Here is a 12,854-nt window from a genome sequence, read left to right as displayed (position 1 = left end):
GTTCTGAAAATGGGTTTCTAACACTGATATAAACTTTGAAAGCATTTCTTCAAGGTTTGGCTTCTTTTCCTGTTGGTAGGGTGGTTGTTGGTAGCCCGGAGGATGTTGTGGTCTCTGATTTCCTTGGCCTCCCCAGGAAAAATTGGGATGGTTCCTCCAACCTGCATTATAAGTGTTACTATGTGGATTGTTTTGAGGTCCAGGATTATTACCCATGTAGTTTAGTTGCTCGTTATCCATGTTATGGGTATAAGGTTGATATTTTGGGTGGCTTGTTCCACCGCTACTTGCTTGGCACTGCATTACTGGGTGAACCTGTGAAGAACTAAGAAAACAAACAATCTTTTTATTCAAGAGTTCTACCTGATTTGACAACATGGTGACCGAATCGACGTTATAAACACCAGCTATTTTCGTTGGCTTTGTCCTCATGACTTTCCACTGATAGTTATTCAGTGACGTCTCCTCAATAAATACATAGGAATCTTCAGGTGTTTTATTATTGATGGTTCCGCCAGCAGTTGCGTCAACCATTTGCCGAGTCAAAGGATTCAGACCATTGTGGAATGTTTGAACTTGGAGCCAAAGCGGTAACCCATGGTGAGGGCACCTTCTCAGCAAGTCCTTGTATCTCTCTCATGCATCGTAGAGGGTTTCTAAATCCATCTGCACAAAAGAAGAGATATCATTACATAATTTAGCCGTTTTAGCCGGCAGAAAATATTTTAGTAAGAATTTTTCGGTCATTTGTTCCCAAGTAGTAATTGACCCTCATGGTAACGAGTTCAACCACTGTTTAGCTTTGTCCCTTAATGAAAAAGGGAATAACCAAAGACGAATGGCATCATCAGAAACGCCATTGATTTTAAATGTATCACAAAATTCCAGAAAGTTTGCTAAGTGAGCGTTGGGATCTTCATCTTGCAAACCATCAAACTGAACAAATTGCTGTATCATTTGAATAGTGTTAGGTTTTAATTCAAAAGTATTTGCAACTACAGTAGGTCTAACTATGCTAAATTCAGTTCCTGTTAAAGACAGTTTAGCATAATCATACAAAGTGCGTGGAGCAGGATTTTGATTAGCCGCAATTGTAGGAGGTAGTTGATTGTCTTGGTTTTCAGCCATCTCTTTGATTGGGGGTGGAGTATTGTCTTCTTGCTCGTTCTCTATGTATCGTAAGCTTCGCCTTATTTCTCTTTAATTTCTGTGAACTATACGATTGATTTCTTCGTCAAAAAGTAATGGTCCTGACGGGTTTCTTCTAGTCATAAACTATAAAAAACCTGCCAAGAGAAAGAAAAAGTAAGTTAATAAATAATAATAATAATAAAATTAAATTAAATTGCAAGAAAAATAAATGGCTAAAGTAATAAAAATTGAGCGTTCCTAATATTCTAGTTCCCCGGCAACGGCACCAAAAACTTGATCGTGTGATTTCGTGATAGGTTTTAAATATTTATAATTACTCATTCTTGAACTAACTATTATTGCGATGTAGGCAAGTGTACCTATCGAACAGTAGTATAGTTTTAGCAAGACCGAATTGTCGAACCCAAAGGAACTAAAAGTACTAGTAATGACTGTCTTTTTATTATCTAGCCTAAGAATAAAGAGGTTTTGTTTTAATTAACTAATTATCTAAACTAAGAACGCACAGAGAAGAAAATATGGAATTGCTTTTGGGAAAAATTGATTGACTTAAGACAATACCTAAGGACAAATCCACATAGACATTACTTGTTTTTCTGGCTCCGAATCGGACAATTTATTCATTCAACTTGTTCCGTAGAGATCCTTTAGTTATGTTATTATCCCTATTCAAGAGTAATAACGTCTAATCCCTAGATTGAATAACCGAGACTTTTCTCTAATTAACACTCTAGGGTTCATTAACTCGATCTATGGATCCCTTTATTAGGTTTCCCTCTAATCCGGTAAAATCTTGTCACCCTATGTCTAGGCATGCAATCAACTCCGCTTAATTATGAAAAATGTGCTCTTAGATAGGGTCTATTCCTCCTCTGAATAAGAGCTTGACTTGAATCATTATCCTTGGATATCAAAACAAGAATTAAGAACACATAATTAAGAAAAGTTAAATATTTATCATACGATTCAGAAAATAATAACAAGATTTGTCTTAGGTTTCATTCCCCTTAGGTATTTAGGGGTTTTAGTTCATAACTAAATAAGAAAGCATCTCAGAAGAATAAAGAATACAAAACATAAGGAAAACCCAAAACTCCTGAAGAGAAATTGAGGAGAGATCTTCATCTTGATGATGAATCCGGCTTCTGAGATGGATCAATCGACTTTCTTGGAGTAATTCCTTACTCCCCCTTCTTCGTCCCCCTTTTCTTCCTCCTCTAGGGTGTATTTATAGGCTTTGGGATGTCTAGAAGCCCTCAAAATTAGCCTTTTCTGAATTGGACTCAACTTGGGCTCGGCAGGCACACGCCCGTATTCATTTACTTCAGGTCGTGCTTGAGCTTGCCAAATTGATACGGCCGTGTGGTCTGCCCGTGTGAGGAGGTCCAAGCCGTGGTGATTTCGTACTTTGGCCCATTTTCTCCGTTTTTGGCCCGTTTCTCGTTCCTTTCGCTCTCCTATGCTCTCCTAAGTATAAAACATGAAATTAAAGCATTAAGAGCATCGAATTCACCAATTCTAATGAGAAATCATCCATAAAATGCATTAAACATGGGGTAAAAATATGTATAATTTACAGTTTATCAGTCACCGAAGGGTTTAAAAAAGTCCCTCTCGATAACTAACGGGTGTCAAATCTTAGTTTGAAGATCGAAACCATTTCTAGAAATTTGAAATTCAACTTCCCACAAATGTTTGGTCATTTAAAATCATGGCATATATAGAGAGAAAAATGAACTTTCCTTCACTGTATTTCAGGTTTCCTCTTCTAAGTCTTCTTGTTGATTTAGTTCTTTAAAACCTTTAACTGTCATTCTTCCCTTCCTTTTCTTCCCTTCCTACAATTTTCTTGCTCGAGTTTACCACTCTAAGAAATTACCCAGCCACCTTTCGTGTGACTCTTCCTCAATCTTTTTCTTCTTTTACAATCTACGAAAACCTCATTATGTCCCGATTTAAGCCATTATCAGGAGGAAGAAAAATGGACCATGATTGGAGTTAGAGGGATCATTATGGCAATAGGCACTTTTTAGCGTATGTGTGTAGGTCATTTGACCACAGATCTAGCATGCCCATCGAATCATCGTTTTAAAAATGTATGGCTATTCGTGAGGACATGTTCAAACATTTGTCATCTAGAGAAATCTGATTGCCCAATTTTGCTTTTGAGTTTGAAACCATGGAAAATGATTGTCAATTGAGTGGCTCCCATGATGGGTTCATCAACTCGTTATACTTATCGAAGGCAAGCTTCCATCTCCTTTTACAACTTCTTTTTTGTAGGGTGTTAAATATATATAGAATTACGCCTGGATAGCCTAGCGGTCCTTCTTGAAGGACCCTGATAGCTTATTTCATTGAGTGTAGTAAACACTGTGAGCTTCCAATCTTAAGCGCGTTTCAACATTTTCACCAACTGGAGGTCATTATCCAAGGGGTCTCAGTTGGGACGATCGATTTCTATATTCTCACAAACCATGAGTACATAATTCAAAGTTCCTCCTTAATTTTCCACTCAGACTAACGTAAGTTCATACGAGTGAAAAGGAAGCTTGATGGTAACTTTGGCATCCTTACAAGGTGGTCTATCCCTAACGAGTCTGTTTGTCTTCAACAATAACCAATTGACTCAGACCTCGCTAGATTTCAATATGATCGCTTAAGGTTAGGGCATCCTCTAAATTTGGACAAACTCCTAACAGTAAGGAATGTTTCCATTATTGTTTAGAAGAGCAAAGCCCTAATAGCTTTAGATCGACAGACTTAGCCTCGGGAGCGAACCCTCAAAGAGTCAAACCTACTAGTGAAGCATAGCCTTATGGGGCCCTTGACGAGCTAGCCTAGTCATTAGTGAGGAAAAGAAGAGAGTCTTCCATCCCTAAAGTATGCCTTTTTTTATGCTTATCCTCCCCACACTTGAACTTAAGAGTGTCCATTCTCACCATGCCCATATTAATCCTGCATGCTGACTCCTAATTTTTTATTGCTGGTTTTCCCTCTCTGTTTAACTCTTTTCAACATCCTCCTCACATGAATGTAGAGGCACATAAAGAAAGTGCAGAAGAAGTTGCAATGTTGGTTGATATTCAGATTCAGGCGGTCAGTAGTCATTAGAAGAGGAAAAGGCTAAAAGGAGAGTCCTCCAATGCCGAGGAAAAGAGTGAAGCTAGTTTGGGTTGCCAAAGATTTGGGAAAGAATATTCAATCCTAGAGAGGGAGTCCTTCATATCTCCATTGATCGTCTTCGTCCTTCCCACTAGGATAGGTACTTATGCAGCTTTCTCCCCACCCCCATCAGTGTTTCAACCTGGGGCTCCAGTTCGGGTTACTACTAACTCCACTTCACCTACTTCCCTGATCGGCACTATTGATTTTACCTTTTCCTTGGACGAGGTACAAAACTTCTTCCCCTTGAGAATGAACATTGGTAAATATCAATATCCCTTTTCCCCACTCCTAATTCATCAAAAACAAGATAGGGTCTTATCTCTGAAACTAAAAGCATTCACCTACCCATCTTCTTCTTCTGAGGGCATCACAAGCCCTCCATTTTTGAGCTGGCAGGCTCTTTCTCGATAATAGCTGCAGAGTGAGACATTATCAGTTGAGTTCTTCAATAGGCCTGTAGAGGGGTTGAGGCCTATTGGGTCAATTCTGAGAAAACCATACTTTTGGGAGAACAATCATTAACCCAACTTCACCAATCTAATGATGCCCTTATTCTCTAAAACCACGAACTTACTAAATACCAACCATCAGTGGCTCGAGAGAAAGAGTTAGAAGAAAAGGTCTATCATCTAGAGACCTTGGAAAGGCAGCACCTCACTGATAAAGAGAAAATACAAAAAGAGAGCAACGTGACTTTGGAAAAATTCATGGCAGATACCAACAAAAATATTAAGGCACATTTGCCGATTTTGAGATCTAACTTGATATTACCCTTACAAGTGGCTATAGGTCCCTTCTAACTATGTCACATAAACTTCAAATGCTTGTGGCCTCTCATCAGGACCAACCTTGGCTTCGATGTCCTAAATCCCAAAGGGACTATATGGATGAAACATAAAAAAAAAATATAAGAAGTCTCGTGAACTCTTTTACGACACGATCCAAACATATCTGACTTGGATTCTTCGAGTGGTACCGCTTCCAAGGATAAAACATCCAATGATGCCTCTAGCTCTTCAGCCCAATAGGAAGCTAATGTTGAGAGGGAGGAAATCACAAGGGACATGGTTGGTCAGTTGGTTGAGGATTTTACTTAATCCTTTTTTGTACTTGGTCTAATCTTTCTGAAGTAATGGAAACTCCCATCTTTTCCTTACTATTTGGTCTTACACTTAACCACTCTTGCCGAACTAATCGAATTCTACCGTAACATGTATATAGGGGCTACTCCTTAACTTCATATGTCCAGAGGATCGATTGAATTGAAACTTTGATACCACTTAATTTGCGACATCTTATACCCGATTTGAATGCTAGATTCAGGTACTAGATACTACACTAACATGAATAAATTAAACGTTACTTATATATCAAATTATTATTACATTTCATAATCTTGACGGACTTCCACCCTTCACTAGCCTTGGCGGACTCCATTAGTCCTTCAGCCTTGGGCTGGCACTTTCTACCCAGAAGGCTTTGGTAGGTTTTCCTAAACTCATGACTACTTCTTGGTTGGCCCACCTTTGAAGTCAATGTACTATTTAGTCAAACTCCATATCCACTCAAGTAGGGTGGGATCCGCACCTTTCTTGGGGATAATACGTATGCCTTATGTGACAGCCCTAATTTGGCCCTAGTCGGAAAGTGGTTTTGGGATCACAAAACTGAGTCACAGAAATAATTAAATGTTATACTCTGTGTTTATTATATGTGAAAGTGCATGTGTGAAAATTTCATGCTTTGATTTTGTTATTTGAGAGTAAAATTATGAAATAGGACCTATGTGAAAATTTCTGAAAATGCTATAGGCCAAATTGTAGTGGGCAAATAATTTGTAGTGTAAAATGGGAGGATTTGCATGTCAAACTCCCCATTTTATGTGTAGTGGCTGGCTATGATGTTGGTCGGAAGCAACATGTGCATTAGATAATAATAATTTAAGACATGAAGTTATGGTACTAATTGATATGTGTCATTTTATGTCATAAAATAAAGACTAAAAATAACAAAATGATGGAAGGGAAAAGTTTGTCCATCCTTGTTCATGGTAGCCGAAAATAGAAGAGAAAGGAGAGGAAAAGAGCTCATGAATGTTCAGTTACTTGGGGAAGAAAATCCAAGGTGAGTTCATGGTGCTTTGCTTCTATTTTGATGTTCATGGGTTTTTCTTGTTTCTAACTTAACCCATGAAGCATATTTTTGATTTTTGGTTGTTTTGTGAGCATTCGGTCATGAATGGAAATGAGAGAAATGGTTGTTGTTTCATGTTCTTTTGATAAAAAATGGAGAATAGGTGAAGTTGAGCCAAACAAATGAGCATGCATGTGACTTAGATGCTAAGGGGGGAAAATCGGCTAACATGTTGTGTGTATTATGGACGAATGTGAACTTGGATAATATTGAGTAATTTTGTTCTTTAAAATGATGAAAGGAAGATTATGCTTAAGTGAAGTTATAGGTATGTGATGATTGATTTGTGATATGCATGTTTAAATAACATGCATGCAAGGTATGTGTGAAAGAGTGAATTGGTAATAAATCTGCTTGGGACAACAGCAGTAACGTGATTTTGGAAAATCACCATAAATTGTGGGAGATGAGTTAGAAGCTGAATAAATTATGTAATTAAATCTTAATTAGTCTAGTTTCTTATAAAAGAAACCGTGTAAGCAAAAGAATTGCCGATGATGAGTTATTTGAAGTGATGTGGGACAGGGTCAGAATGACTTCTAGATCCTCTGTTCTGTTTTTATAAAATCATTATAAATTGTAAAAAAATGGTTATAAGATGAATTTTATATTCTTAGACTCCTTAATGAGTCTAGTTTCAAATCAAATAAACGAGAACATATTTTGAATTCTGTACAATGAGAAATTTGATTCGTAGTAAAGAGTGGTCAGATTAGTCAAGCAGTGAAATAAGGGAAATTTTAAGAATAATCTGGTATTGATTGGCCAAACCAAAAATCCTGAAAATTTTTTGGGTAAAAGATATATGGGTCTATTTTCAGAGAAAATTAACGGCACTTGATTTGGAGTTTCGTATCTCCAGTTATAAATGATTTAGTGACTGTTGCTCAGGAAGACAGCTTGCAGTAAAATTATAATTATGTGGTAAACATTGACAAAAATTTGTTAATGAGTTGCTTATTGATTTCTTATAAGCTTACTATGATCAGTAGGTGTGAAAGTTGAATATATATATATTATATTTTGAAAGTGATGCTTGAATAGTCGAATAATGACTAGTTTAAAATCTTTAAATTTTAAGCTCAAGAGCATAGAGGGGAAAATTCGGATAAGAGAGAAGAGAAAGTAATCGAATAGCCGTTGTAATCGTTCGGCAACATTCGATGTAAGTTCTTAAGTGTTTAAGCTTGATTCCTTTTTATATGCCCAAGAGTTAAATTAATATGGTAAAGGGAATGTAAATTTTATTTAGTTAATGTGCCGAATATGTAATGATTTAAGGCTATAAGCCGATTATTGCTATTATGCTTAAGTTGAATTGGATTTGGAAATTTGATGCACTAAATGAGTGTTACAATGAATAAACTATGTTGTATATGTGCTGGTGGAGATATCACGATTTGTGATTATTAAATACTTAAAGGAAACCATGATGTGTATAAAATTATTATTATTTAGTCCTTTGTGGTAGCCGAATATGGCTTGGCACTAAAGTGATTAAATGTGAACTTCGATGAGGTAAACCATTAAAAGTGTGGTGCTATAAGACTATGGGCTAATACGATATGTGGATTTTTTCCGTAAAGTAAATTATTCAGGTATGCGATATGTACTTAGGCATGTTAAATCAATTGGAATTGAATCATGAATGTGAATTGAGAAGCATAGGTAAAAATGCTATGACATATATGTGAGTAAGGGTAAAACCATCGTAAATTATCGATAAGGATGGGCTATGTGCGGAACCATCTTATAATTGCTAATTTGAAAGGTTGTGTGCGAATCAGTGAGCAATATGTATATATTAGATGAATCGTGACCTTTTAGTTCTACTTGAACTAAGTTGGGCGATAAGTAATTTATGCATATGACTTATAGTCGAATGGTCACTATGGGTTAAGTTTGAATGGTGAAATGGAAATGTGATATTTTGAATGAGATGTGTTAATATATGATTAAATATGCATGATATTTGATGTGTATCTGGGCTTAAAGACCCGCAGGCTTCGTGCTGGTAAAATATCCGGGTTAAATCCTGCAGGCTTCGTGCTGGTATTGTATCCGGGTTAAATCCCGTAGGCTTCGTGCTGGTATTATATCAGGGATAAATCCTGCAGGCCTAGTGCTGGTATTATATTCGGGCCTTCGTGCCTAGCAGGCTTCGTACTGGTGATGTGTATTCGGGCCTTCGTGCCTAGCAGGCTTCGTACTGGTGATGTGTATTCGGGCCTTCGTGCCTAGCAGGCTTCGTGCCGGTGATGTGTATTCGACCTTTGTGCCTAGCAGGCTTCATGTCAGTGATGTATATTCGAGCCTTCGTGCCTAGCAGGCTTCGTGCCGGTGATGTGTATTCGGGCCTTCGTGCCTAGCAGGCTTCGTGCCGGTGATGTGTATTCGGGCCTTCGTGCCTAGCAGGCTTCGTGCCGGTGATGTATATTCGAGCCATCGTGCCTAGCAGGCTTCGTACTGGTGATGTGTATTCGGGCCCTCGTACCTAGCAGGCTTCGTGCCGGTGATGTGTATTCGGGCCTTCGTGCCTAGCAGGCGTAATGCCGGTGAAATGATATGTTATGTGAATTCGGTGTTCCTTGTAAGATAAGGGTTTAGCCGAATGTTAAAGATGAAATGATAGTGTATTGTATCATGCTTATATGGCCTAATGGCAAGTATAACATGTTGGTAAATATGCAATGTGCTTTTATAATCGAATGATAAGTTTGAAATGAATGTGAGTGAAATGTTATGCATAAGCTATCAAATGTTAAGTGTGAAAATGAGATGAAAGAAAAGTGTTTGAGATGTATAATTATATACGTTCGAATGATGTTAGTACTCAATTGATATGAATATGTTATATGGAACTTGTTGATTTGATCATTCGAGCCTTTGAGCTTAGCAGACTATAATGTCGGTAAGATACTATTCGGGCTTTTGAGCCTAGCAGGCTATAAAGCCGGTGAAATGATATCGGGCCTTGAGCCTAGTAGGCAAAATGCCGGTGATTTGTGAAAAGCCTATGACTAAGGTACCTCGTGCTAGATTGTCAAATGAATACATTTAATACGTAAAGTAGGCCAGGTACGCAGTATGTACTCAGATGTGAGTTTGATTTGAAGTGAATCATAAGTGAGTAATGTGATACGTACGTGAATAAATGTTAAAACTATACCTACGATCATGATACACCTGGTCAGGGTGTGAAAGTATGTGAGGGTATTTGATTTAAATATGTTATATGAATTCAGATTAAGTGTGATAAGAATGCTGAACGTGCATTATGTGCTTGTGTATATTCGGCCAGATGGCAATATCTCTAGAATTTGGCCTCTTAAGAAATTAAATAATCGAAGTATAATTGCGTTTATTTGTTTGCATTGCTTAAGACTTACTAAGCTTATGAAAGCTTACTCCGTTGTTACATTTCTCTATTTTATAGATTGTTGACTTCAGTTACCTGCTCGGGTTGGAGTTCGCTAGAGATATTATCACACTGTCGAGCTTACATTATCGGTGTAAGTAAATCCTAGTATTTGGAGTCTATGGCATGTACAGGGTTTTAATGTTTTGGACCTCGTAAGCTCATATATAGGATAGGTTGCATGTGAAAAGAAAAGTTTTAAATTAATTGAAATTTTTCAGCACTGTTTTTATGTGATTGACTGAGTTTAAGTCGAGTAACACCTCGAACCCTGTTCCGGTGAGGGATACGGGCGAGGGGTGTTACACCTTATCATCTAAGAAATCACTTCTTCTTTTTACACTTTTTGGTTTAAGACGTTCCCTTTACCACTCTTATCTTCGCCTTTGGTGAATTCTCTACTGGTATGCGTAACTACAAACTTCCCTAGTGTAACCCTATATTTATTGTCCCAACAAACTACTTCGTGCTTATTGTCCTGGCGGACTACCCCGTGTTTACTGTCCCAAAAGACTATTCTGGTTGTCATAGCCAAGCTATGTTTTTACATATTAGACCTCTTTTGAGGTGTCGCCCCGAAGAACCTTATTGTCGTCGTGGTGTCTCTTTATAGAGTATGATGATCATCGTCGTGGTGTTGGTCTATGTAACCTAATAACCTTCATCATGGTGTTGTCTTAAAAGACCTATTTTACATTTCACCTTGATGCTCGAACACCGAAGTGTCCTCTCCGTAAGGCCCGAAGCTTGACACATCATGGTTTGCTCTCAGTAATCCCGAATGGCAGTATCATAAAAGAATTATCATTTCCCAATTCCTCCACCCATTCCTCCATTTCACCTTTCCCAGCCTTGATAAGGTAATGTCCCCTCGACAAGGCCCGGAGGTTCGTTCATAATGGGTGCACTTAGTAACACCATATGACAATATTTAGCAGAATCACCCATTTTTCCCTTCCTAACTTCATCTATCTCGCAAATTGTTTTCCCATAGTTATAATTATGTGATATATGCATTTCACATACATACTAGCATAGAGCACGCTATCATTTTAAACATGATACATATATTTAACTACTTTAGCAAATACTTATACATTAAGCAAATTTCATATAGGCTTATTATTCACAACCAATAGGGTTCATTCATCATCACAACACTTATCACTGAGTTAAACCAGCTACTAAGCATTCCGAGAATGGAGTACATAAGTTAGTTTAGCTTGTCTAATTTGTCCTAGTAGCAGTTCCTCAATTTCTCTACTACCAGACTTAGAATTCACACTATTACTGTGGCATGCAAAACTTTCTTTAGTTAAATCCTTTCCTTCTTTAGAGCAACTGAAGAAGATGTTGCTACGGAAAGAAAACCATGTAAACATAATTGAGAAATTCTGTCTCCACACATACACACACAAACCCCCTAAATATACTCATTTGGCACGATCTTCACTTATCGCCACAACCATTCATTCTTAATCATTTTGTCTCCCACTATGGAACCTGCTAGTTCCATCCTAACCAAACCAAAATTGAGATCCAACTATTTACAATTCTGCCTCTAAATTTTTTTTGAATTTCCCGATGTAGTGTAGAAATTTGCAAATCCTTTCAATTTAATCCTAACTATCCTTAAATTTCCAAGTCAATAAAGATAACTAGGTATTACAATAATTGTACTTGTCATACTTGTAAATTTTTTATTTTGATCTAAAATTCTTTCTATATTAAAATATATGTAATGGTTGAATTTTTTTATATAAAACAAATAGTTAGAAATTTTCAATTTACTCCTAACTTGATATTCATGATCTACATGAACAAAAAGTGAATATGACGATTGTAATGTTAAAATATTAATCATACAAAAAAAATTATAAATGTGTGAAAAATTAATTTAATTTTACACTAGTATAGGTTTATCTTTCTTTATATTTTAACAATCATCGTAACTGTAAAAAAAATATTTTCTTATGAAATGTTATATCATATGCACTCATATTATAAGTTTAAAAATATATATATAATTGTTAGCAGCCATAGGATCTTTTGAGGTTATTCGGAACACAATCTAATTTTTGGTGGACATTGGTGATTTCAACAAAATCTTATCGTCATGGAAGAAGTGAAGAAATAAAATGAAGGATAGTAGACATATAAAAGTCTATCTAAATATGAGTAAAACCTTAAAACCTACAACTAAGTTGATTGGGGTTTTGTGGAGAGTATAATGAAAAAACTAGACATTGCGAATAAGGGGATTAGTTTGATAAAGAGATACGTCACGTCACCTCGGTCACTATCTTTTCTTATTGTATTAAATGAAAGATGTATGGACAGAGCCTTTTTCCCTAAAAGAGGCCTCCACCAAAGGATCCACTTTCACCGTTTTTATTTCTTGCAGTGAAGGATTCTTAGCTCTTCTAAATAAGGCAAAGGCAAATAGCAAAAGTAAGGACAACAAGGGAAGCAGAAATCGCCCTCGTGTTACCTATCGAGTCTTCACTGGTGATAGTGAAAATTAAACAAATTATTCAGTCCTATGCAAATTGTTATGGGCAAAGGGTGAATAAGAAAGCTAAAATTTAGTTAGAGCATCAGATGCCTATCTAGTGGTGGTAAAGGCAATTTTACAAGACTATTAATTGCTTTTAGCTTTCTAGTTCATTCTGTGTAGAAAATAGCAGATTAATCAGTACTTACTGGCGGAAGCAAAATGAGAGAAGAAAGAGTATTAGTTGGTTGATGAACTGGAAAGAGACATGCATCCAGCATTCCATGTTCATCCCTCAAGACTCCTCCAATGCGAGCAAGTCCTGGACCTAGTATTCCTCTAGTAGCCCCGTTGACGTTAAATTTGATAAAAACAGCTTTAGGTGGCAGCCAGAGCACCTTACATCTCTTATTAGGACCACTTTACCCG

At 37.0% G+C, this 12,854-nt stretch overlaps 1 non-coding gene across 1 annotated transcript; it reads left to right on the top strand.

Moving 5' to 3' along the window:
• Positions 1-592: 592 nt before the first annotated feature.
• Positions 593-699, top strand: LOC121207738 (small nucleolar RNA R71). The gene has a single exon (XR_005902849.1). It is a non-coding gene; the product is annotated as a small nucleolar RNA R71 (small nucleolar RNA).
• Positions 700-12,854: the final 12,155 nt, after the last annotated feature.

This window comes from Gossypium hirsutum, chromosome A01 (genome assembly GCF_007990345.1).
Source record: "Gossypium hirsutum isolate 1008001.06 chromosome A01, Gossypium_hirsutum_v2.1, whole genome shotgun sequence".
Classification (NCBI taxonomy): Eukaryota; Viridiplantae; Streptophyta; class Magnoliopsida; order Malvales; family Malvaceae; genus Gossypium; species Gossypium hirsutum.
The sequence above is the reverse complement of the archived record's forward strand: the minus strand, read 5'-3'. Positions and strand labels throughout refer to the sequence as shown.